The 26,375-nt window shown below is 47.7% G+C and overlaps 1 pseudogene; it reads right to left on the bottom strand.

Annotated features, from left to right (window-relative positions):
• Positions 1-2,043: 2,043 nt before the first annotated feature.
• The window catches only part of LOC135532746 (transcriptional regulator ATRX-like), a 43,820-nt pseudogene continuing 19,488 nt past the window's right edge, over positions 2,044-26,375 (bottom strand).

Raw genomic sequence — 26,375 nt, 5'->3', positions numbered from 1 at the left:
GCGGCATTTCAGAAATACAGCTTATTGTGCAAACGGAGGAACCCTGCCCCCGTCGACCAGGTCAGACAACCTCCTGTCGACCTGTCGACCCCGTCCTGTACCAGGGTTGGATTAGGATGCAACAAGTGGAACAGAAAGAGAAGGATGAACAGCACCCTGGGATATGGAGCTACGCTAGGCAACAACTTGACAACAAGAGCATGAGCTTTACAAAGAGAGAGAGAGAGAGTCCCGGGGAAGTGAGTGAGGGGAGAGGATGGGGACAGTTTGTTTAAAACATCACGAGAGCATTCCATATTACCATTATAATAACCATGAGACAAATAGTGGAAATATTAAGGGCTACAAGCTAGAAAATCATTCTCAAATTTAATTTACACAAAACTTTAGGAAATGGAATTAATGCCCTCATTTTGTTTTGTCATGGCTATGCATCAGAATCTCCCAAAGAGTTTTACAACACCAGCACATCTTTCTGCCTGTCTGTCTGTCTGTCTGCCTGCCTGCGTGTCTGTCTGCCTGCCTGTCTGTCTCCGTGTCTGTCTGTCTGCGTGTCTGTCTGTCTGTCTGCCAGCCTGTGAGTCTGCCTGCATGTCTGCCTGCGTGTCTGTCTGCCTGCGTGTCTGTCTGCATGTCTGCCTGCGTGTCTGTCTGCCTGCCTGCGTGTCTGTCTTTCTGCCTGCGTGTCTGTCTGCGTGTCTGTCTGTCTGTCTGCCTGCCTGCGTCTGTCTGGATGCCTGCCTGTGTCTGTCTGTCTGTCTGTGTCTGTCTGCCTGCGTGTGTCTGTCTGCCTGCGTGTGTCGGTCTGCCTGCGTGTGTCGGTCTGCCTGCGTGTGTCTGTCTGCCTGCGTGTGTCTGTCTGCCTGCGTGTGTCTGTCTGCCTGCGTGTGTCTGTCTGCCTGCGTGTGTCTGTCTGCCTGCGTGTGTCTGTCTGCCTGCGTGTGTCTGTGTGTGTCTGTCTGCCTGCGTCTGTCTGTCTGCGTGTGTCTGTCTGTCTGTCTGCCTGCGTGTGTCTGTCTGTCTGTCTGCCTGCGTGTGTCTGTCTGCCTGCGTGTGTCTGTCTGCCTGCCTGCGTGTGTCTGTCTGCCTGCGCCTGCCTGCGCTCTGTCTGTCTGCCTGCGTCTGTCTGTCTGCCTGCGTCTGTCTGTCTGCCTGCGTCTGTCTGTCTGCCTGCGCCTGTCTGTCTGCCTGCGTCTGTCTGTCTGCCTGCGTCTGTCTGTCTGTCTGCGTGTCTGTCTGTCTGCGTGTCTGTCTGTCTGCGTATCTGTCTGTCTGCGTATCTGTCTGTCTGCATGTCTGTGTCTTGGTAGAGGGAGGGTTCTATAGGGGATCTAATAATCGAGATGTTTAATATCCTAAAACAGTCCTGTCAGCACTATGGTCTCCTCTGGGGGTTCTTTAGATAGACAGGCATTCATTAAAACTGTATCAAAACACAACGTACAGAATAATCAATTCATTAAACAACCCTTCTATAGGGAAAGAATAACGAATGAGTAAAAGGACAAAACATTTCCTTTCCTTACGTTATTTTAAATACATGAAAACTGAAGACAGAAGAGAAGTTGAATAACATTAAGGCGGTATATACAGAATTTCAAATGACATTTCTAAAACGCCTTCATATAGTCCCTATACAAGTCATGTCATTCCCTGCTTCAGGAGACAGGAGAGCTGGAGGGAGTGGTGAGGGGCTCCGAGACCCTTCTCTCTGTGTCGTCACACCTCCCAGTGAAGGAGGGTTGTAAGACAGCGGGCAACGTCCCAGATCCCGCCCCCTATCCCCTACATAGTGCACTACCTCTAACCAAAACCCTAGGGGATCTGGGCTCCATCTAGTGCACTACATAGGAGACGGAGCAGCATTAGGGAGCAACCTACTGAGTGAGACAGTGAGGGGGCAGTGAGTGGGTCTGAGTCCCAAATGATACCCTATTGCCTAAATAGTGCACTACTTTTGACCAGAGCCAATATGAAGTGGATAGTGCACTATGTAGAGAATAGATAGGGGACTATGTGGAGCAAGCCCTGGGTCCCCCTCCCTTACAGGTTGCCCTTGGAGGGGCCGGGGTTCTGCCGCCCATGGAGGGGTGGGTGGGATGACCCTGTAGCGCCCCCAGCTGTTGGTACAACCCCAAGAGTTCCATCTGGCTCATCCCTCCAGCTCCCAGCATGCCGTTCATCTGGCTCATCAGCTGGGCCTGGCTGGCCATGGCCATCTGCTGCTCTCTCACCTTCCTGTTGGTGATCACCTTCTGAACGTACATCATTAGCTGTGGAGGGGAGGCAGAGAGAGGTTAGGACTTCAGGTTCCATCAGAGAGAGACAGATGGAGAGAGAGGTTAGGACTTCAGGTTCCCTCAGAGAGAGACAGATGGAGAGAGAGAGAGGTTAGGACTTCAGGTTCCATCAGAGAGATGGAGAGAGAGAGGTTAGGACTTCAGGTTCCATCAGAGAGAGACAGATGGAGAGAGAGAGAGGTCAGGGACTTCAGGTTCCATCAGAGAGAGACAGATGGAGAGAGAGGTTAGGACTTCAGGTTCCATCAGAGAGAGACAGATGGAGAGAGAGAGAGGTCAGGACTTCAGGTTCCATCAGAGAGAGACAGATGGAGAGAGAGGTTAGGACTTCAGGTTCCATCAGAGAGACAGATGGAGAGAGAGAGAGGTCAGGACTTCAGGTTCCATCAGAGAGACAGATGGAGAGAGAGGTTAGGACTTCAGGTTCCATCAGAGAGAGACAGATGGAGAGAGAGAGAGGTCAGGACTTCAGGTTCCATCAGAGACAGATGGAGAGAGAGAGGTTAGGACTTCAGGTTCCATCAGAGATAGATGGAGAGAGAGGTTAGGACTTCTTCGTGCTAGCTTGTGTCATGTTAGGTCGTGCTAGCTTGTATCATGTCGTGTTAGGTCCTGTTAAGTCGTGCTAGCTTGTATCTTGTCGTGTTAGGTCCTGCTAGGTCGTGCTAGCTTGTATCATGTCGTGTTAGGTCCTGCTAGGTCGTGCTAGCTTGTATCATGTCGTGTTAGGTCCTGCTCGGTCGTGCTAGCTTGTATCATGTCGTGTTAGGTCCTGCTAGGTCGTGCTAGCTTGTATCATGTCGTGGTTAGGTCCTGCTAGGTCGTGCTAGCTTGTATCATGTCGTGTTAGGTCCTGCTAGGTCGTGCTAGCTTGTATCATGTCGTGTTAGGTCCTGCTAGGTCGTGCTAGCTTGTATCTTGTCGTGTTAGGTCCTGCTAGGTCGTGCTAGCTTGTATCTTGTCGTGTTAGGTCCTGCTAGGTCGTGCTAGCTTGTATCATGTCGTGTTAGGTCCTGCTAGGTCGTGCTAGCTTGTATCATGTCGTGTTAGGTCCTGCTAGGTCGTGCTAGCTTGTATCATGTCGTGTTAGGTCCTGCTAGGTCGTGCTAGCTTGTATCATGTCGTGTTAGGTCCTGCTAGGTCGTGCTAGCTTGTATCATGTCGTGTTAGGTCCTGCTAGCTTGTATCATGTCGTGTTAGGTCCTGCTAGCTTGTATCATGTCGTGTTAGGTCCTGCTAGGTCGTGCTAGCTTGTATCATGTCGTGTTAGGTCCTGCTAGGTCGTGCTAGCTTGTATCTTGTCGTGCTAGGTCCTGCTCGGTCGTGCTAGCTTGTATCTTGTCGTGTTAGGTCCTGCTCGGTCGTGCTAGCTTGTATCATGTCGTGTTAGGTCCTGCTAGGTCGTGCTAGCTTGTATCATGTGGTGTTAGGTCCTGCTAGGTCGTGCTAGCTTGTATCTTGTCGTGTTAGGTCCTGCTCGGTCGTGCTAGCTTGTATCATGTCGTGTTAGGTCCTGCTCGGTCGTGCTAGCTTGTATCATGTCGTGTTAGGGTCCTGCTAGGTCGTGCTAGCTTGTATCTTGTCGTGTTAGGTCCTGCTCGGTCGTGCTAGCTTGTATCATGTCGTGTTAGGTCCTGCTAGGTCGTGCTAGCTTGTATCATGTCGTGTTAGGTCCTGCTAGGTCGTGCTAGCTTGTATCATGTCGTGTTAGGTCCTGCTAGGTCGTGCTAGCTTGTATCATGTTGTGTTAGGTCCTGCTAGGTCGTGCTAGCTTGTATCATGTCGTGTTAGGTCCTGCTAGGTCGTGCTAGCATGTATCATGTCGTGTTAGGTCCTGCTCGGTCGTGCTAGCTTGTATCATGTCGTGTTAGGTCCTGCTAGGTCGTGCTAGCTTGTATCATGTCGTGCTAGCTTGTATCATGTCGTGCTAGGTCGTGCTAGCTTGTATCATGTGGTGTTAGGTCCTGCTAGGTCGTGCTAGCTTGTATCATGTGGTGTTAGGTCCTGCTAGGTCGTGCTAGCTTGTATCATGTTGTGTTAGGTCCTGCTAGGTCGTGCTAGCTTGTATCATGTCGTGTTAGGTCCTGCTAGGTCGTGCTAGCATGTATCATGTCGTGTTAGGTCCTGCTCGGTCGTGCTAGCTTGTATCATGTCGTGTTAGGTCCTGCTAGGTCGTGCTAGCTTGTATCATGTCGTGCTAGCTTGTATCATGTCGTGCTAGGTGGTGCTAGCTTGTATCATGTGGTGTTAGGTCCTGCTAGGTCGTGCTAGCTTGTATCTTGTCGTGTTAGGTCCTGCTAGGTCGTGCTAGCTTGTATCATGTCGTGTTAGGTCCTGCTAGGTCGTGCTAGCATGTATCATGTCGTGTTAGGTCCTGCTCGGTCGTGCTAGCTTGTATCATGTCGTGTTAGGTCCTGCTAGGTCGTGCTAGCTTGTATCATGTCGTGCTAGCTTGTATCATGTCGTGCTAGGTCGTGCTAGCTTGTATCATGTGGTGTTAGGTCCTGCTAGGTCGTGCTAGCTTGTATCATGTGGTGTTAGGTCCTGCTAGGTCGTGCTAGCTTGTATCATGTCGTGCTAGGTCCTGCTAGGTCGTGCTAGCTTGTATCATGTGGTGTTAGGTCGTGTCAGGTTAGAAGTTGTGATCTTACAGTCTGTTGCTTGTTGAGGACGTCTCTGTAGACAGCTTCTCTTCGTTTGAGCTCCATCTCTACACTGGCCTGTCTCCCCCAGAGCCATGGCCTGGACCTGGGACTCCGTTAGGGCTGGGTTCTCCTTCCACTGGAGAAGAGAGGAGGAGACTGGTCACACACTGTTCTGACAGACCATACAACCAAAACTTCCTCACACCTCAAGTCTTCAACCCAGGTTCCTAGGAGGATAGACAACTTCAGTGATGGTGAGAAGGACTGCAGCACCCATTCAGTCCACCCCCTGATGGTGTCTTCTAGAGATTATCCCTCCTCATGGTGTCTTCTAGAGATTATCTAGTTAGATTATATTAGATTATCCCTCCACCCCTCCTGATGGTGTCGTCTAGAGATTATCTAGTTAGATTATATTAGATTATCCCTCCACCCCTCCTGATGGTGTCGTCTAGAGATTATCTAGTTAGATTATATTAGATTATCCCTCCACCCCTCCTGATGGTGTCTTCTAGAGATTATCTAGTTAGATTATCCCTCCACCCCTCCTGATGGTGTCGTCTAGAGATTATCTAGTTAGATTATCCCTCCACCCCTCCTGATGGTGTCGTCTAGAGATTATCTAGTTAGATTATATTAGATTATCCCTCCACCCCTCCTGATGGTGTCGTCTAGAGATTATCTAGTTAGATTATCCCTCCACCCCTCCTGATGGTGTCGTCTAGAGATTATCTAGTTAGATTATATTAGATTATCCCTCCACCCCTCCTGATGGTGTCGTCTAGAGATTATCTAGTTAGATTATATTAGATTATCCCTCCACCCCTCCTGATGGTGTCGTCTAGAGATTATCTAGTTAGATTATATTAGATTATCCCTCCACCCCTCCTGATGGTGTCTTCTAGAGATTATCCCTCCACCCCTCCTGATGGTGTCGTCTAGAGATTATCTAGTTAGATTATATTAGATTATCCCTCCACCCCTCCTGATGGTGTCTTCTAGAGATTATCTAGTTAGATTATATTAGATTATCCCTCCACCCCTCCTGATGGTGTCTTCTAGAGATTATCTAGTTAGATTATATTAGATTATCCCTCCACCCCACCTGATGGTGTCTTCTAGAGATTATCTAGTTAGATTATATTAGATTATCCCTCCACCCCTCCTGATGGTGTCGTCTAGAGATTATCCCTCCTGATGGTGTCGTCTAGAGATTATCTAGTTAGATTATCCTTCCACCCCTCCTGATGGTGTCTTCGAGAGATTATCTAGTTAGATTATATTAGATTATCCCTCCACCCCTCCTGATGGTGTCGTCTAGAGATTATCCCTCCTGATGGTGTCGCCTAGAGATTATCTAGTTAGATTATATTAGATTATCCCTCCACCCCTCCTGATGGTGTCGTCTAGAGATTATCTAGTTAGATTATCCCTCCACCCCTCCTGATGGTGTCGTCTAGAGATTATCTAGTTAGATTATATTAGATTATCCCTCCACCCCTCCTGATGGTGTCGTCTAGAGATTATCTAGTTAGATTATCCCTCCACCCCTCCTGATGGTGTCGTCTAGAGATTATCTAGTTAGATTATATTAGATTATCCCTCCACCCCTCCTGATGGTGTCTTCTAGAGATTATCTAGTTAGATTATATTAGATTATCCCTCCACCCCTCCTGATGGTGTCTTCTAGAGATTATCCCTCCTGATGGTGTCGTCTAGAGATTATCTAGTTAGATTATCCTTCCACCCCTCCTGATGGTGTCTTCGAGAGATTATCTAGTTAGATTATATTAGATTATCCCTCCACCCCACCTGATGGTGTCTTCTAGAGATTATCTAGTTAGATTATATTAGATTATCCCTCCACCCCTCCTGATGGTGTCTTCGAGAGATTATCTAGTTAGATTATATTAGATTATCCCTCCACCCCTCCTGATGGTGTCGTCTAGAGATTATCTAGTTAGATTATATTAGATTATCCCTCCACCCCTCCTGATGGTGTCGTCTAGAGATTATCTAGTTAGATTATCCCTCCACCCCTCCTGATGGTGTCGTCTAGAGATTATCTAGTTAGATTATATTAGATTATCCCTCCACCCCTCCTGATGGTGTCTTCTAGAGATTATCTAGTTAGATTATATTAGATTATCCCTCCACCCCTCCTGATGGTGTCGTCTAGAGATTATCCCTCCTGATGGTGTCGTCTAGAGATTATCTAGTTAGATTATCCTTCCACCCTCCTGATGGTGTCTTCTAGAGATTATCTAGTTAGATTATCCTCCACCCCTCCTGATGGTGTCTTCGAGAGATTATCTAGTTAGATTATATTAAGTTGTCCCTCCACCCCTCCTGATGGTGTCTTCGAGAGATTATCGAGTTAGATTATATTAGGTTGTCCCTCTGCCCCCTCCACTCACCACTCTCCCGATGGTGTCCTCTAGAGATTCTCTGGGGAGGAACTTGAGAGCGTTGGTGGCTTCCATCACCTTCTGACGGCCCTGGTTGATCAACTCCTACAATCGTAGAAAAAAGATGCAAAAGTTAAAAATAAATCTAGAACGCCAATTTAAAGTACTGGGTTAAATCTAGAACCCCAATTTAGAGTACTGGGTTAAATCTAGAACCCCAATTTAGAGTAGTGGGTTAAATCTAGAACCCCAATTTAGAGTACTGGGTTAAACCTAGAACCCCATTTAAGAGTACTGGGTTAAATCTAGAACCCCAATTTAATAGTACTGGGTTAAATCTAGAACCCCAATTTAAGAGTACTGGGTTAAATCTAGAACCCTAATTTAGAGTCCTGGGTTAAATCTAGAACCCCAATTTAGAGTCCTGGGTTAAATCTAGAACCCCAACTTAAAGTACTGGGTCATGACAGGGCCACCAACCGGTGTGTGAGGAACATATCATTTGGTCAATTCGCAGCCGGGTCTGAGATGCAGGACTCGTGGCTGGGCGAGTGCGTCTGTGACAGGGCAGCATGTGTGTGTGTTTGACAGGGTAGTATGTGTGTGTGTGACAGGCAGTGTGTGTGTGTGTGTGTGTGTGTGTGTGTGTGACTGGTACCTCCAGCTGAGGGTTGGACATGGAGGCCAGTGCGGCAACGTTGAAGGGGAAGTAGCTGTTAGCTCCTCCCATGTCCATCTGTCCTCCGTACGCTCCATGGTTCACACGCAGAGACAGACCCTGGGACAGAGACAGAGAGGGTTATAGAGACACGCAGAGACAGACCCTGGGACAGAGACAGACCCTGGGACAGAGACAGAGGGTTATAGAGACAGACCCTGGGACAGAGACCGTTATAGAGGGTTATAGAGACAGACCCTGGGACAGAGACCGTTATAGAGACACACAGAGACAGACCCTGGGACAGAGACAGAGAGAGAGGCTACAGAGACAGAGAGAGAGGGCTACAGAGACAGAGAGAGAGGGCTACAGAGACAGAGAGAGAGGGCTACAGAGACAGAGAGAGAGGGGCTACAGAGACAGAGAGAGAGGGCTACAGAGACAGAGAGAGAGGGCTACAGAGACAGAGAGAGGGCTGCAGAGACAGAGAGAGAGGGCTACAGAGACAGAGAGAGAGGGCTACAGAGACAGAGAGGGGCTACAGAGACAGAGAGGCTACAGAGACAGACAGAGAGGGCTACAGAGACAGACAGAGAGGGCTACAGAGACAGACAGAGAGGGCTACAGAGACAGACAGAGAGGGCTACAGAGACAGACAGAGAGGGCTACAGAGACAGAGAGAGAGGGCTACAGAGACAGAGAGAGAGGGCTACAGAGACAGAGAGCTACAGAGACAGAGGGCTACAGAGACAGAGGGCTAGAGACAGAGGGCTAGAGACAGAGGGCTACAGAGACAGAGGGCTACAGAGACAGAGGGCTACAGAGAGAGAGGGCTACAGAGAGAGAGGCTACAGAGAGAGAGAGGGCTACAGAGACAGAGGGCTACAGAGACAGAGAGAGAGGGCTACAGAGACAGAGAGAGGGCTACAGAGACAGAGAGAGGGCTACAGAGACAGGGCTACAGAGACAGAGAGAGGGCTACAGAGACAGACAGAGGGCTACAGAGACAGACAGAGGGCTACAGAGAGAGGGCTACAGAGACAGAGAGGGCTACAGAGACAGAGAGGGCTACAGAGACAGAGAGGGCTACAGAGACAGAGAGGACTATAGAGACAGAGAGAGGACTACAGAGACAGAGAGAGGGCTACAGAGACAGAGAGAGGGCTACAGAGACAGAGAGAGGGCTACAGAGACAGAGAGAGGGCTACAGAGACAGAGAGAGGACTAAAGAGACAGAGAGGACTACAGAGACAGAGAGGACTACAGAGACAGAGAGGACTACAGAGACAGAGAGAGGACTACAGAGACAGAGAGAGGACTACAGAGACAGATAGGGCTACAGAAGAGACAGTTAAGTCTGAGGTTGGAGTCATTAAAACTCATTTTTCAACCACCACATATTTCTTGTAAACAAACTATAGTTTTGGCAAGTCGGTTAGGACATCTACTTTGTGCAGACAGAAGTCATTTTTCCAACAATTGTTTACAGACAGATTATTTCACTTATAATCCACTGTATCACAATTCCAGTGGGTCAGAAGTTTACATACACTAAGTTGACTGTGCCTTTAAACAGCTTGGAAAATTCCAGAAAATGATTTCACAGATTTAGAAGATCCTGATAGGCTAATTGACATCATTTGAGTCAATTGGAGGTGTATTTGTGGATGTATTTCAAGGTCTACCTTCAAACTCAGTGCCTCTTAGCTTGACATCATGGGAAAATCAAAAGAAATCTGCCAAGACCTGATTTCAGCCCCCAAAATTGTAGACCTCCACAAGTCTGGTTCATCCTTGGAACTAATTTCCAAACACCTGAAGGTACCACGTTCATCTGTACAAACAATAGTACGCAAGTATAAACACCATGAGACCACACAGCCATCATAACGCTCAGGAAGGAGACGCGTTCTGTCTCCTAGAGATGAACGTACTTTGGTGTGAAAAGAGTAAATAAATCAATCCCAGAACAGCAGCAAAGGACCTTGTGAAGATGCTGGAGGAAACAGATACAAAAGTATCTACAGTGGGGAGAACAAGTATTTAGTCAGCCACCAATTGTGCAAGTTCTCCCACTTAAAAGATGAGGCCTGTAATGTTCATCATAGGTCCACTTCAACTATGACAGACAAAATGAAAGAGAAAATCCAGAAAATCACATTGTAGGATTTTCAATGAATTTATTTGCAAATTATGGTGGAAAATAAGTATTTGGTCACCTACAAACAAGCAAGATTTCTGGCTCTCACAGACCTGTAAGTTCCCCTCTGTCCTCCACTCGTTACCTGTATTAATGGCACCTGTTTGAACTTGTTATCAGTATAAAAGACACCTGTCCACAAACTCAAACAGTCACACTCCAAACTCCACTATGGCCAAGACCAAAGAGCTGTCAAAGGACACCAGAAACAAAATTGTAGACCTGCACCAGGCTGGGAAGACTGAATCTGCAATAGGTATGCAGCTTGGTTTGAAGAAATCAACTGTGGGAGCAATTATTAGGAAATGGAAGACATACAAGACCACTGGTAATCTCCCTCGATCTGGGGCTCCACGCAAAATCTCACGCCGTGGGGTCAAAATGATCACAAGAACGGTGAGCAAAAATCCCAGAACCACACGGGGGGACCTAGTGAATGACCTGCAGAGAGCTGGGACCAAAGTAACAAAGCCTACCATCAGTAACACACTACACCGCCAGGGACTCAAATCCTGCAGTGACAAACGTGTCCCCTGCTTAAGCCAGTACATGTCCAGGCCCGTCTGAAGTTTGCTAGAGAGCATTTGGATGATCCAGAAGACGATTGGGAGAATGTCATATGGTCAGATGAAACCAAAATATAACTTTTGGTAAAAACTCAACTTGTCGTGTTTGGAGGACAAAGAATGCTGAGTTGCAGCCAAAGAACACTATACCTACTGTGAAGCATGGGGGCTGAAACATCATGCTTTGGGGCTGTTTTTCTGCAAAGGGACCAGGACGACTGATCCGTGTAAAGGAAAGAATGAATGTGGCCATGGATCGTGAGATTTTGAGTGAAAACCTCCTTCCATCAGCAAGGGCATTGAAGATGAAACGTGGCTGGGTCTTTCAGCATGATAATGATCCCAAACACACCACTCGGGCAACAAAGGAGTGGCTTCGCAAGAAGCATTTCAAGGTCCTGGAGTAGCCTAGCCAGTCTCCAGATCTCAACCCCACAGAAAATCTTTGGAGGGAGTTGAAAGTCTGTGTTGCCCAGCAACAGCCCCAAAACATCACTGTTCTAGAGGAGATCTGCATGGAGGAATGGGCCAAAATACCAGCAACAGTGTGTGAAACCTTGTGAAGACTTACAGAAAACGTTTGACCTCTGTCATTGCCAACAAAGGGTATATAACAAAGTATTGTGATAAACTTTTGTTATTGACCAAATACTTATTTTCCACCATAATTTGCAAATAAATTCATTAAAAATCCTACAATGTGATTTTCTGGATTTTTCCCCTCATTTTGTCTGTCATAGTTGAAGTGTACCTATGATGAAAATTACAGGCCTCTCATCTTTTTAAGTGGGAGAACTTGCACAATTGGTCTGGTATTGACATAACCTGAAAGGCCGCTCAGCAAGGAAGAAGCCACTGCTCCAAAACCGCCATTAAAAAACAGACTATGGTTTGCAACTGCACATGGGGACAAAGATTGTACTTTTTGGAGAAATGTCCTCTGGTCTGATGAAACAAAAATAGAAAAACAAAAAATAGAACTGTTTGGCCATAATGACCATCATTATATTTGGAGGAAAAAGGGGAGGCGAGCAAGGAGGCCTACAAACCTGACTCAGTTACACCAGCTCTGTAAGGAGGAATGGGACAAAATTCACCCAACTTATTGTGGGAAGGCTACCCGAAAAGTTTGACCCAAGTTAAACAATTTAAAGGCCATTCTACCAAATATTAATTGAGTGTATGTAAACTTCTGACCCACTGGGAATGTGATGAAAGAAATAAAAGCTGAAATAAATCACTCTCTCTACTATTATTCTGGCATTTCACATTCTTAAACTAAAGTGGTGATCCTAACTGACCTAAAACAGGACATTTTTACTGGGATTAAATGTCAGGAATTGTGAAACTGAGTTTAAACGTATTTGGCTGAGGTGTATGTAAATTCCGACTTCAACTGTGTGTAAGCTGGTGGTTCCTTTTAACAATGAGATCATCTTTGAGAACTAACAATCACCAAAATAAAAGCTAGACTCAAGGAGAATTTAAATTCCAATAACAAATAATTTAGCAGTATTGATTTTGTGTTTGTGCAAAATAAAATAATAATAAATAAAATCACTTTAAAAGGGCAACATTCCCTCAGCTCCATGGAGAAATGTGTATTTTATATATTATATATTTTTGTAGAATTGCAGGAAATTGCCTTAAATGTTACACAATTAACCGCACGGCCAAGATGGGGGCCTCTAAAATGGGCTCCACACGGCCAAGATTGGGGCCTCTAAAATGGGCTCCACACGGCCAAGATGGGGGCCTCTAAAATGGGCTCCACACGGCCAAGATGGTAGCCTCTAAAATGCGCTCCACACGGCCAAGTTGGGGGGCTCTACACGGTCAAGATGGGGGGCTCTCAAATGGCCTCCACACGGTCAAGGTGGCGGCCTCTAAAATGGGCTCCAAACGGCCAAGGTGGCGGCCTCTAAAATGGGCTCCAAACGGCCAAGGTGGCGTCTCTAAAATGGCCTCTCCACGGCCACGGTGGCGGCCTCTCCACGGCCACGGTGGCGGCCTCTCCACGGCCACGGTGGCGGCCTCTACACGGCCACGGTGGCGGCCTCTCCACGGCCACGGTGGCGGCCTCTACACGGCCACGGTGGCGGCCTCTACAATGGCCTCTACACAGCCAAGGTGGAGGCCTCTAAAATGGGCTCCAAACGGCCAAGGTGGAGGCCTCTAAAATGGGCTTCAAACGGCCAAGGTGGCGGCCTCTAAAATGGCCTCTACACGGCCAAGGTGGCGGTCTACACGGCCAAGGTGGAGGCCTCTAAAATGGCCTCTACACAGCCAAGGTGGAGGCCTCTAAAATGGCCTCTACACGGCCAAGGTGGGAGGCCTCTAAAATGGCCTCTACACAGCCAAGGTGGAGTCCTCTAAAAATGGCCTCTACACGGCCAAGGTGGAGGCCTCTAAAATGACCTCTACACGGCCAAGGTGGAGGCCTCTAAAATGACCTCTACACGGCCAAGGTGGAGGCCTCTAAAATGACCTCTACACGGCCAAGGTGGAGGCCTCTAAAATGACCTCTACACGGCCAAGGTGGAGGCCTCTAAAATGACCTCTACACGGCCATGGTGGAGGCCTCTAAAATGACCTCTACACGACCAAGGTGGAGGCCTCTAAAATGACCTCTACACGGCCAAGATGGGGGCCTCTAAAATCCAGCCGCGCCGAAGGGCAAGCTTAAAGGGTCAATGCCGACAGTTACATAGTTAACCAAATCGCTACCCGGACTAACTATTTAGCAGTTTCATGGCTTGGGGGTAGAAGCTGTTCAGAGTCTGTCTGACTGTACCTTCTTCTCCGCCTCGTACTCGCCCAGGCTGCTTTGCGGTCCTCCTCGCTGAGAGCCTCCTCTTCCTTGTGATCCAGCAGGGAGTCATGTTCATGATAGCCCACAATCTGCTCCTTATTGCTGTGGAGCAGCTCAGCTAGGAAGGGGTCCTACGGGAGAGAAGTTACAGCACGGTTAGGTTCAGGTTAGGAAGTCAAGCTCATGATAGCCCACAATCTGTCCCTTATTGCTGTGGTCCTACAGGAGAGATGGAGCAGTCAGCCAGGACACACACCATGAAACCACATCCGACAGCACCAGTTCTTTTTTAACGAATCAAAACCCTATAAGTGGAATACATTCTGTTAATCTGATCAGAGATGACAAAGTCCAACAGCTGGTTTGAGTGTTCTGCTACAGAGTGGAACACCAGGCAGCTGGAGAGGAGGGAGGAGAGATGGGGGAGAGATTGACAGACAGGGGAGGAGAGGAGAGAGAAACAGGGGGGAGGGGAGGGAGGGGTCAGCCTGATTACCAACAGCGACAAGATGGCCTACAGAGAGGAGGTAGGTCCTCTGAAGGCGTGGTGCTGGGTAAACCACCTCTCCGTGAACACTGAGCAGATTGTGGACACCAGGAGGAACCAGGCCCCACTCATCACCGGTGCCTCCGTGGAGACAGTCAACTTCACATTCCTCAGCGTACACATGTCGGAAACGCTGAAATGGTGGAACCACACCGACACCGAAGTGAAGACAGCAACTATTCAACCTCAGGGTGCTGAAGAAATTCGGCCTGTCTACGATGGGCCCTCAGTGTTCTACAGGAACACCATCGAGAGCATCCTGTCGGGCTGCATCACAGTGTTCTACAGGAGCACCATAGAGAGCATCCTGTCGGGCTGCTTCACAGTGTTCTACAGGAGCACCATCGAGAGCATCCTGTCGGGCTGCTTCACAGTGTTCTACAGGAGCACCATCGAGAGCATCCTGTCGGCTGCATCACAGTGTTCTACAGGAGCACCATCGAGAGCATCCTGTCGGGCTGCATCACAGTGTTCTACAGGAGCACCATCGAGAGCATCCTGTCGGGCTGCATCACAGTGTTCTACAGGAGCACCATCGAGAGCATCCTGTCAGGCTGCATCACAGTGTTCTACAGGAACACCATCGAGAGCATCCTGTCAGGCTGCATCACAGTGTTCTACAGGAGCACCATAGAGAGCATCCTGTCAGGCTGCATCACAGTGTTCTACAGGAACACCATCGAGTGGACGTGGACCTGTAGAAGCCGACTGAATACTACAGGCTTATGGAGAGATCGGCAAAAACATCTAAAACACCACTACAGACAGTAGACTACTGGGAGCCATTTCACCACTACAGACAGTAGACTACTGGGAGCCATTTCACCACTACAGACAGTAGACTACTGGGAGCCATTTCACCACTACAGACAGTAGACTACTGGGAGCCATTTCACCACTACAGACAGTAGACTACTGGGAGCCATTTCACCACTACAGACAGTAGACTACTGGGAGCCATTTCACCACTATAGACAGTAGACTACTGGGAGCCATTTCACCACTATAGACAGTAGACTACTGGGAGCCATTTCACCACTACAGACAGTAGACTACTGGGAGCCATTTCACCACACTACAGACAGTAGACTACTGGGAGCCATTTCACCACTACAGACAGTAGACTACTGGGAGCCATTTCACCACTACAGACAGTAGACTACTTGGGAGCCATTTCACCACTATAGACAGTAGACTACTGGGAGCCATTTCACCACTATAGACAGTAGACTACTGGGAGCCATTTCACCACTACAGACAGTACACTACTGGGAGCCATTTCACCACTATAGACAGTAGACTACTGGGAGCCATTTCACCACTATAGACAGTAGACTACTGGGAGCCATTTCACCACTACAGACAGTAGACTACTGGGAGCCATTTCACCACTACAGACAGTAGACTACTGGGAGCCATTTCACCACTACAGACAGTAGACTACTGGGAGCCATTTCACCACTACAGACAGTAGACTACTGGGAGCCATTTCACCACTATAGACAGTAGACTACTGGGAGCCATTTCACCACTATAGACAGTAGACTACTGGGAGCCATTTCACCACTACAGACAGTAGACTACTGGGAGCCATTTCACCACTACAGACAGTAGACTACTGGGAGCCATTTCACCACTACAGACAGTAGACTACTGGGAGCCATTTCACCACTACAGACAGTAGACTACTGGGAGCCATTTCACCACTACAGACAGTAGACTACTGGGAGCCATTTCACCACTATAGACAGTAGACTACTGGGAGCCATTTCACCACTATAGACAGTAGACTACTGGGAGCCATTTCACCACTACAGACAGTAGACTACTGGGAGCCATTTCACCACTACAGACAGTAGACTACTGGGAGCCATTTCACCACTACAGACAGTAGACTACTGGGAGCCATTTCACCACTATAGACAGTAGACTACTGGGAGCCATTTCACCACTATAGACAGTAGACTACTGGGAGCCATTTCACCACTATAGACAGACTACTGGGAGCCATTTCACCACTATAGACAGACTACTGGGAGCCATTTCACCACTACAGACAGTAGACTACTGGGAGCCATTTCACCACTATAGACAGTAGACTACTGGGAGCCATTTCACCACTATAGACAGTAGACTACTGGGAGCCATTTCACCACTACAGACAGTAGACTACTGGGAGCCATTTCACCACTATAGACAGTAGACTACTGGGAGCCATTTCACCACTATAGACAGTAGACTACTGGGAGCCATTTCACCACTATAGACAGACTACTGGGAGCCATTTCACCACTATAGACAGACTACTGGGAGCCATTTCACCACTACAGACAGTAGACTACTGGGAGCCATTTCACCACTACAGACAGTAGACTACTGGGAGCCATTTCACCACTATAGACAGTAGACTACTGGGAGCCATTTCACCACTATAGACAGTAGACTACTGGGAGCCATTTCACAGTACACTACTGGGAGCTACCAGACAGTACACTACTGGGAGCCATTTCACCACTATAGACAGTAGACTACTGGGAGCCATTTCACCACTATAGACAGTAGACTACTGGGAGCCATTTCACCACTACAGACAGTAGACTACTGGGAGCCATTTCACCACTACAGACAGTAGACTACTGGGAGCCATTTCACCACTACAGACAGTAGACTACTGGGAGCCATTTCACCACTACAGACAGTAGACTACTGGGAGCCATTTCACCACTATAGACAGTAGACTACTGGGAGCCATTTCACCACTACAGACAGTAGACTACTGGGAGCCATTTCACCACTACAGACAGTAGACTACTGGGAGCCATTTCACCACTACAGACAGTAGACTACTGGGAGCCATTTCACCACTACAGACAGTAGACTGGGAGCCATTTCACCACTACAGACAGTAGACTACTGGGAGCCATTTCACCACTATAGACAGTAGACTACTGGGAGCCATTTCACCACTATAGACAGTAGACTACTGGGAGCCATTTCACCACTACAGACAGTAGACTACTGGGAGCCATTTCACCACTACAGACAGTAGACTACTGGGAGCCATTTCACCACTACAGACAGTAGACTACTGGGAGCCATTTCACCACTATAGACAGTAGACTACTGGGAGCCATTTCACCACTATAGACAGTAGACTACTGGGAGCCATTTCACCACTATAGACAGTAGACTACTGGGAGCCATTTCACCACTATAGACAGACTACTGGGAGCCATTTCACCACTACAGACAGACTACTGGGAGCCATTTCACCACTATAGACAGTAGACTACTGGGAGCCATTTCACCACTATAGACAGTAGACTACTGGGAGCCATTTCACCACTATAGACAGTAGACTACTGGGAGCCATTTCACCACTATAGACAGTAGACTACTGGGAGCCATTTCACCACTACAGACAGTAGACTACTGGGAGCCATTTCACCACTACAGACAGTAGACTACTGGGAGCCATTTCACCACTACAGACAGTAGACTACTGGGAGCCATTTCACTACTACAGACAGTAGACTACTGGGAGCCATTTCACCACTACAGACAGTAGACTACTGGGAGCCATTTCACCACTACAGACAGTAGACTACTGGGAGCCATTTCACCACTACAGACAGTAGACTACTGGGAGCCATTTCACCACTACAGACAGTAGACTACTGGGAGCCATTTCACCACTACAGACAGTAGACTACTGGGAGCCATTTCACCACTACAGACAGTAGACTACTGGGAGCCATTTCACCACTACAGACAGTAGACTACTGGGAGCCATTTCACCACTACAGACAGTAGACTACTGGGAGCCATTTCACCACTACAGACAGTAGACTACTGGGAGCCATTTCACCACTATAGACAGTAGACTACTGGGAGCCATTTCACCACTATAGACAGTAGACTACTGGGAGCCATTTCACCACTATAGACAGTAGACTAGGGAGCCATTTCACCACTATAGACAGTAGACTACTGGGAGCCATTTCACCACTACAGACAGTAGACTACTGGGAGCCATTTCACCACTACAGACAGTAGACTACTGGGAGCCATTTCACCACTACAGACAGTAGACTACTGGGAGCCATTTCACACTATAGACAGTAGACTACTGGGAGCCATTTCACCACTATAGACAGTAGACTACTGGGAGCCATTTCACCACTACAGACAGTAGACTACTGGGAGCCATTTCACCACTACAGACAGTAGACTACTGGGAGCCATTTCACCACTACAGACAGTAGACTACTGGGAGCCATTTCACCACTACAGACAGTAGACTACTGGGAGCCATTTCACCACTACAGACAGTAGACTACTGGGAGCCATTTCACCACTACAGACAGTAGACTACTGGGAGCCATTTCACCACTACAGACAGTAGACTACTGGGAGCCATTTCACCACTATAGACAGTAGACTACTGGGAGCCATTTCACCACTATAGACAGTAGACTACTGGGAGCCATTTCACCACTACAGACAGTAGACTACTGGGAGCCATTTCACCACTACTGGGATACAGACAGTAGACTACTGGGAGCCATTTCACCACTATAGACAGTAGACTACTGGGAGCCATTTCACCACTACAGACAGTAGACTACTGGGAGCCATTTCACCACTATAGACAGTAGACTACTGGGAGCCATTTCACCACTATAGACAGTAGACTACTGGGAGCCATTTCACCACTATAGACAGTAGACTACTGGGAGCCATTTCACCACTATAGACAGTAGACTACTGGGTGCCATTTCACCACTATAGACAGTAGACTACTGGGAGCCATTTCACCACTACAGACAGTAGACTACTGGGAGCCATTTCACCACTACAGACAGTAGACTACTGGGAGCCATTTCACCACTATAGACAGTAGACTACTGGGAGCCATTTCACCACTATAGACAGTAGACTACTGGGAGCCATTTCACCACTACAGACAGTAGACTACTGGGAGCCATTTCACCACTACAGACAGTAGACTACTGGGAGCCATTTCACCACTACAGACAGTAGACTACTGGGATACATTTCACCACTATAGACAGACTACTGGGAGCCATTTCACCACTATAGACAGACTACTGGGAGCCATTTCACCACTATAGACAGTAGACTACTGGGAGCCATTTCACCACTATAGACAGTAGACTACTGGGAGCCATTTCACCACTATAGACAGTAGACTACTGGTAGACTAGCCATTTCACCACTATAGACAGTAGACTACTGGGAGCCATTTCACCACTACAGACAGTAGACTACTGGGAGCCATTTCACCACTACAGACAGTAGACTACTGGGAGCCATTTCACCACTACAGACAGTAGACTACTGGGAGCCATTTCACCACTACAGACAGTAGACTACTGGGAGCCATTTCACCACTACAGACAGTAGACTACTGGGAGCCATTTCACCACTACAGACAGTAGACTACTGGGAGCCATTTCACCACTACAGACAGTAGACTACTGGGAGCCATTTCACCACTACAGACAGTAGACTACTGGGAGCCATTTCACCACTACAGACAGTAGACTACTGGGAGCCATTTCACCACTACAGACAGTAGACTACTGGGAGCCATTTCACCACTACAGACAGTAGACTACTGGGAGCCATTTCACCACTACAGACAGTAGACTACTGGGAGCCATTTCACCACTACAGACAGTAGACTACTGGGAGCCATTTCACCACTACAGACAGTAGACTACTGGGAGCCATTTCACCACTACAGACAGTAGACTACTGGGAGCCATTTCACCACTACAGACAGTAGACTACTGGGAGCCATTTCACCACTACAGACAGTAGACTACTGGGAGCCATTTCACCACCAGTAGACTACAGACAGTAGACTACTGGGAGCCATTTCACCACTATAGACAGTAGACTACTGGGAGCCATTGCACCACTATAGACAGTAGACTACTGGGAGCCATTTCACCACTACAGACAGTAGACTACTGGGAGCCATTTCACCACTACAGACAGTAGACTACTGGGAGCCATTTCACCACTACAGACAGTAGACTACTGGGAGCCATTTCACCACTACAGACAGTAGACTACTGGGAGCCATTTCACCACTATAGACAGTAGACTACTGGGAGCCATTTCACCACTACAGACATGAGACTACTGGGAGCCATTTCACCACTACAGACAGTAGACTACTGGGAGCCATTTCACCACTACAGACAGTAGACTACTGGGAGCCATTTCACCACTATAGACAGTAGACTACTGGAGCCATTTCACCACTACAGACAGTAGACTACTGGGAGCCATTTCACCACTACAGACAGTAGACTACTGGGAGCCATTTCACCACTACAGACAGTAGACTACTGGGAGCCATTTCACCACTACAGACATGAGACTACTGGGAGCCATTTCACCACTATAGACAGTAGACTAATGGGAGCCATTTCACCACTACAGACAGTAGACTACTGGGAGCCATTTCACCACTACAGACAGTAGACTACTGGGAGCCTGTCCGTCCTGTACAGCAGCTAAATACTATATCACCTGCTGAGAGCTGGGAACACACCTGCAGGGCCCCTTATGTATCTGTGTTTGTGTGCTGTGTGTGTGTGTGTGTGTGTGTGTGTGTGTGTGTGTGTGTGTGTGTGTGTGTGTGTGTGTGTTGGGGCCTCTCCAGTGTCTGGGGTTAGACCCCTGGTTGCTCCCTTCTCTGTCATTAGGAGGAAACAAGCTGCTTCCTTGGTCTGCAATTAGTGTTCACTATTCTAGAGCAGGAAGACAGGAAGGCTGTGTCCCAAATGGCTCCCTATTTAATGCACTACTTTAACCAGGTCCTATAGGGCACTCTTTAGGGCACTCTTTAGGGCATAAGGAGCCATTTGAAGTTGGGATGCACACAGGGAGTGTCTTAAAGAGAGGGATGGACTAATGACACACCATCAGGTAGACTGATGGAGAGAGAGAGAAGAAAAACTACTCGGGTGAGGAGAAGAGAGGGTAAGGATCGCTGTGGACTCAAGGATCGCTCTCCAACTGATTCACCTGCCCTCTCTTCTATCCAACTGATTCACCTACCCTCTCTTCTCTCCAACTGATTCACCTACCCTCTCTTCTCTCCAACTGATTCACCTACCCTCTCTTCTCTCCAACTGATTCACCTACCCTCTCTTCCTCCAACTGATTCACCTACCCTCTCTTCTATCCAACTGATTCACCTACCCTCTCTTCTATCCAACTGATTCACCTACCCTCTCTTCTCTCCAACTGATTCACCTACCCTCTCTTCTCTCCAACTGATTCACCTACCCTCTCTTCTCTCCAACTGATTCACCTACCCTCTCTTCTCTCCAACTGATTCACCTACCCTCTCTTCTATCCAACTGATTCACCTACCCTCTCTTCTCTCCAACTGATTCACCTACCCTCTCTTCTCTCCAACTGATTCATCCACCCTCTCTTCTCTCCAACTGATTCACCTACCCTCTCTTCTCTCCAACTGATTCACCTACCCTCTCTTCTCTCCAACTGATTCATCCATCTCTCTTCTCTCCAACTGATTCACCTACCCTCTCTTCTATCCAACTGATTCACCTACCCTCTCTTCTCTCCAACTGATTCATACCCTCTCTTCTCTCCAACTGATTCATCCATCTCTCTTCTCTCCAACTGATTCACCTACCCTCTTCTCTCCAACTGATTCATCCATCTCTCTTCTCTCCAACTGATTCATCCATCTCTTTCTCTCCAACTGATTCATCCATCTCTCTTCTCTCCAACTGATTCATCCATCTCTCTTCTCTCCAACTGATTCATCCATCTCTCTTCTCTCCAACTGATTCATCCATCTCTCTCTCTCCAACTGATTCACCTACCCTCTCTTCTCTCCAACTGATTCACCTACCCTCTCTTTGGTCTCCAACTGATTCATCCATCTCTCTTCTCTCCAACTGATACTTTTCTCTCCAACTACCTATCTTCTCTCCAACTGATTCATCCATCTCTAAACTGATTCACCTACCCTCTCTTCTCTCCAACTGATTCATCCATCTCTCTTCTCCCAACTGATTCACCTGCCCTCTCTTCTCTCCAACTGATTCATCCATCTCTTCTCTCTGATTCACCTACCCTCTTCTCTCCAACTGATTCACCTACCCTAACTTCTCTCCAACTGATTCATCCATCTCTATGATTCACCTACCCTCTAACTGATTCATATCTCTTCTCTCCAACTGATTCATCCATCTCTCTTCTCTCCAACTGATTCATCCACTCTCTTCTCTCAACTGATTCATCCATCTCTTCTCTCCAACTGATTCATCCATCTCTCTTCTCCAACTGATTCATTTCTCTCCAACTGGTTCTCTTCTCTCCAACTGATTCATCCATCTCTCTTCTCTCCAACTGATTCAAACCTAACCTCTCTTCTCTCCAACTAATTCATCCATCTCTCTTCTCTCCAACATCCATCTTCATCCATCTCTCTTCTCTCCAACTGATTCATCCATCTCTCTTCTCTCCAACTGATTCATCCATCTCTCTTCTCTCCAACTAATTCATCCATCTCTCTTCTCTCCAACTGATTCATCCATCTCTCTCTCCCTGGAACTGATTCATCCATCTCTCTTCTCTCCAACTGATTCATCCATCTCTCTTCTCTCCAACTGATTCATCCATCTCTCTTCTCTCAACTGATTCATCCATCTCTTTGGTAAAAGGCAGTACACAGATTAATGACGGAGCGCTCATTCATGCTGTGTTGTGCTGTTAGACAGCATCTCTAAAGGCTGTGCTGAGATCATTAAACGGCATGGTGGGGCCCTCGGGGGCCAAACCAGCCTGTCACACAGCACCTGCACCCATGGGAGGAGAGGAAACAATGGAACAGACAGATAGAGCTGGAGGGGGACGCAGGCCGGACAGACCAGAGGGAGGGATAACAACAGGGTTTATGACATCTCTAAAGATCAAAGGCAGCTGGCTGCACACTAACCTGTTACACACACACACACACACACACAGAGGGAAAGCAGGTTAACAGAGAGCATCTTGGCATTTAAAGGTTATTTGGTTCATCGTTGTTCCAGTGAAGGATATTGCGGTGTGTCTATAATGAGAGGGTTTAAACACAGGTCACGAGGGTTGGACCTGTTCCTCTGCAGGGGCCAGATGGGACGCATGTTCCCTCCACTACACAGATTTATGAGAGTGTGCCAGGCGAGCGTGCACACACACACACACAACCGTGATTTCTCCAAACAACCAGTGACAATGGTTCCTCGTTGTTAGTCACATCCCATCGTCCTGGGACAGAAGTGACATACATCTATGGTACCGACGCCTGTCCTGGAGAGATTATACCCCCAGCCATCCCATCCAGCCTCCGTACCTTGGGCAGCATAGGCGTGGTCCTCTTGCTCTTCTTGCCAGTGGGATCATCCAGAAGGTCAGGTTCAAAGGCGTAGAGCTCCGTCAGCTCATTCATGGTGAAATGTCTCTCTATCTGCTGTTGATCCACCACTCGGAAGGACAGAGACTGTTTAGCCACCTGGCGGTCATAGATCTTCTCTTCCATAGTACCCTGAGAGGGAAAGAGGACAGGTCAGAGGACAGGTTTACATCTATAGTACCCTGAGAGGGAAGGGACAGGTCACAGGTTTACATCTATAGTACCCTGAGAGGAAAGGGGACAGGTCAGAGGACAGGTTTACATCTATAGTACCCTGAGAGGGAAAGGGGACAGGTCAGAGGACAGGTTTACATCTATAGTACCCTGAGAGGGAAGAAGAGGACAGGTTTACATCTATAGTACCCTGAGAGGGAAAGAGGACAGGTTTACATCTATAGTACCCTGAGAGGGAAAGAGGACAGGTCAGAGGACAGGTTTACATCTATAGTACCCTGAGAGGGGAAGAGGACAGGTCAGAGGACAGGTTTACATCTATAGTACCCTGAGAGGAGAAGAGGACAGGTTTACATCTATAGTACCCTGAGAGGAGAAGAGGACAGGTCAGAGACAGGTTTACATCTATAGTACCCTGAGAGGGGAAAGGACAGGTTTACATCTATAGTACCCTGAGAGGGAAAGAGGACAGGTTTACATCTATAGTACCCTGAGAGGGAAAGAGGACAGGTTTACATCTATAGTACCCTGAGAGGGAGAAGAGGACAGGTTTACATCTATAGTACCCTGAGAGGAGAAGAGGACAGGTTTACATCTATAGTACCCTGAGAGGGAAAGAGGACAGGTTTACATCTATAGTACCCTGAGAGGGGAAAAGGACAGGTTTACATCTATAGTACCCTGAGAGGAAAGAGGACAGGTTTACATCTATAGTACCCTGAGAGGGGAAAAGGACAGGTTTACATCTATAGTACCCTGAGAGGGAAAGAGGACAGGTTTACATCTATAGTACCCTGAGAGGGAAAGAGGACAGGTCAGAGGACAGGTTTACATCTATAGTACCCTGAGAGGGAAAGAGGACAGGTCAGAGGACAGGTTTACATCTATAGTACCCTGAGAGGAAAGAGGACGGGTCAGAGGACAGGTTTACATCTATAGTACCCTGAGAGGAGAAGAGGACAGGTCAGAGGACAGGTTTACATCTATAGTACCCTGAGAGGGAAAGAGGACAGGTTTACATCTATAGTACCCTGAGAGGGAGAAGAGGACAGGTTTACATCTATAGTACCCTGAGAGGGAAAGAGGACAGGTCAGAGGACAGGTTTACATCTATAGTACCCTGAGAGGGAGAATAGGACAGGTTTACATCTATAGTACCCTGAGAGGGAAAGAGGACAGGTTTACATCTATAGTACCCTGAGAGGGAAAGAGGACAGGTTTACATCTATAGTACCCTGAGAGGAGAAGAGGACCGGTCAGAGGACAGGTTTACATCTATAGTACCCTGAGAGGGAAAGAGGACAGGTTTACATCTATAGTACCCTGAGAGGGGAAGAGGACAGGTTTACATCTATAGTACCCTGAGAGGGAAAGAGGACAGGTCAGAGGACAGGTTTACATCTATAGTACCCTGAGAGGGAAAGAGGACAGGTTTACATCTATAGTACCCTGAGAGGGAAAGAACAGGTCAGAGGACAGGTTTACATCTATAGTACCCTGAGAGGAGAATAGGACAGGTTTACATCTATAGTACCCTGAGAGGGGAAGAGGACAGGTTTACATCTATAGTACCCTGAGAGGGAAAGAGGACAGGTTTACATCTATAGTACCCTGAGAGGAGAAGAGGACAGGTTTACATCTATAGTACCCTGAGAGGGGAAGAGGACAGGTTTACATCTATAGTACCCTGAGAGGGGAAGAGGACAGGTTTACATCTATAGTACCCTGAGAGGGAAGAGGACAGGTTTACATCTATAGTACCCTGAGAGGGAAAGAGGACAGGTCAGAGGACAGGTTTACATCTATAGTACCCTGAGAGGGAAAGAGGACAGGTTTACATCTATAGTACCCTGAGAGGGAAGAGGACAGGTCAGAGGACAGGTTTACATCTATAGTACCCTGAGAGGAGAAAGAGGACAGGTTTACATCTATAGTACCCTGAGAGGAGAATAGAGACAGGTTTACATCTATAGTACCCTGAGAGGGGAAGAGGACAGGTTTACATCTATAGTACCCTGAGAGGGAAGAGAAAGAGTACCCTGAGACAGGTTTACATCTATAGTACCCTGAGAGGAAAAAGAGAAGAGGACAGGTTTACATCTATAGTACCCTGAGAGGGAAAGAGGACAGGTCAGAGGACAGGTTTACATCTATAGTACCCTGAGAGGGAAGAGGACAGGTTTACATCTATAGTACCCTGAGAGGGAAAGAGGACAGGTCAGAGGACAGGTTTACATCTATAGTACCCTGAGAGGAGAAGAGGACAGGTTTACATCTATAGTACCCTGAGAGGGAAAGAGGACAGGTCAGAGGACAGGTTTACATCTATAGTACCCTGAGAGGGGAGAAGAGGACAGGTTTACATCTATAGTACCCTGAGAGGAGAAGAGGACAGGTTTACATCTATAGTACCCTGAGAGGAGAAGAGGACAGGTTTACATCTATAGTACCCTGAGAGGAGAATAGGACAGGTCAGAGGACAGGTTTACATCTATAGTACCCTGAGAGGAGAAGAGGACAGGTTTACATCTATAGTACCCTGAGAGGAGAAGAGGACCGGTCAGAGGACAGGTTTACATCTATAGTACCCTGAGAG

Source organism: Oncorhynchus masou, unplaced genomic scaffold (genome assembly GCF_036934945.1).
Source record: "Oncorhynchus masou masou isolate Uvic2021 unplaced genomic scaffold, UVic_Omas_1.1 unplaced_scaffold_2004, whole genome shotgun sequence".
In the NCBI taxonomy this organism is placed as follows: Eukaryota; Metazoa; Chordata; class Actinopteri; order Salmoniformes; family Salmonidae; genus Oncorhynchus; species Oncorhynchus masou.
This window is presented reverse-complemented; position numbering and strand designations above follow the sequence as displayed.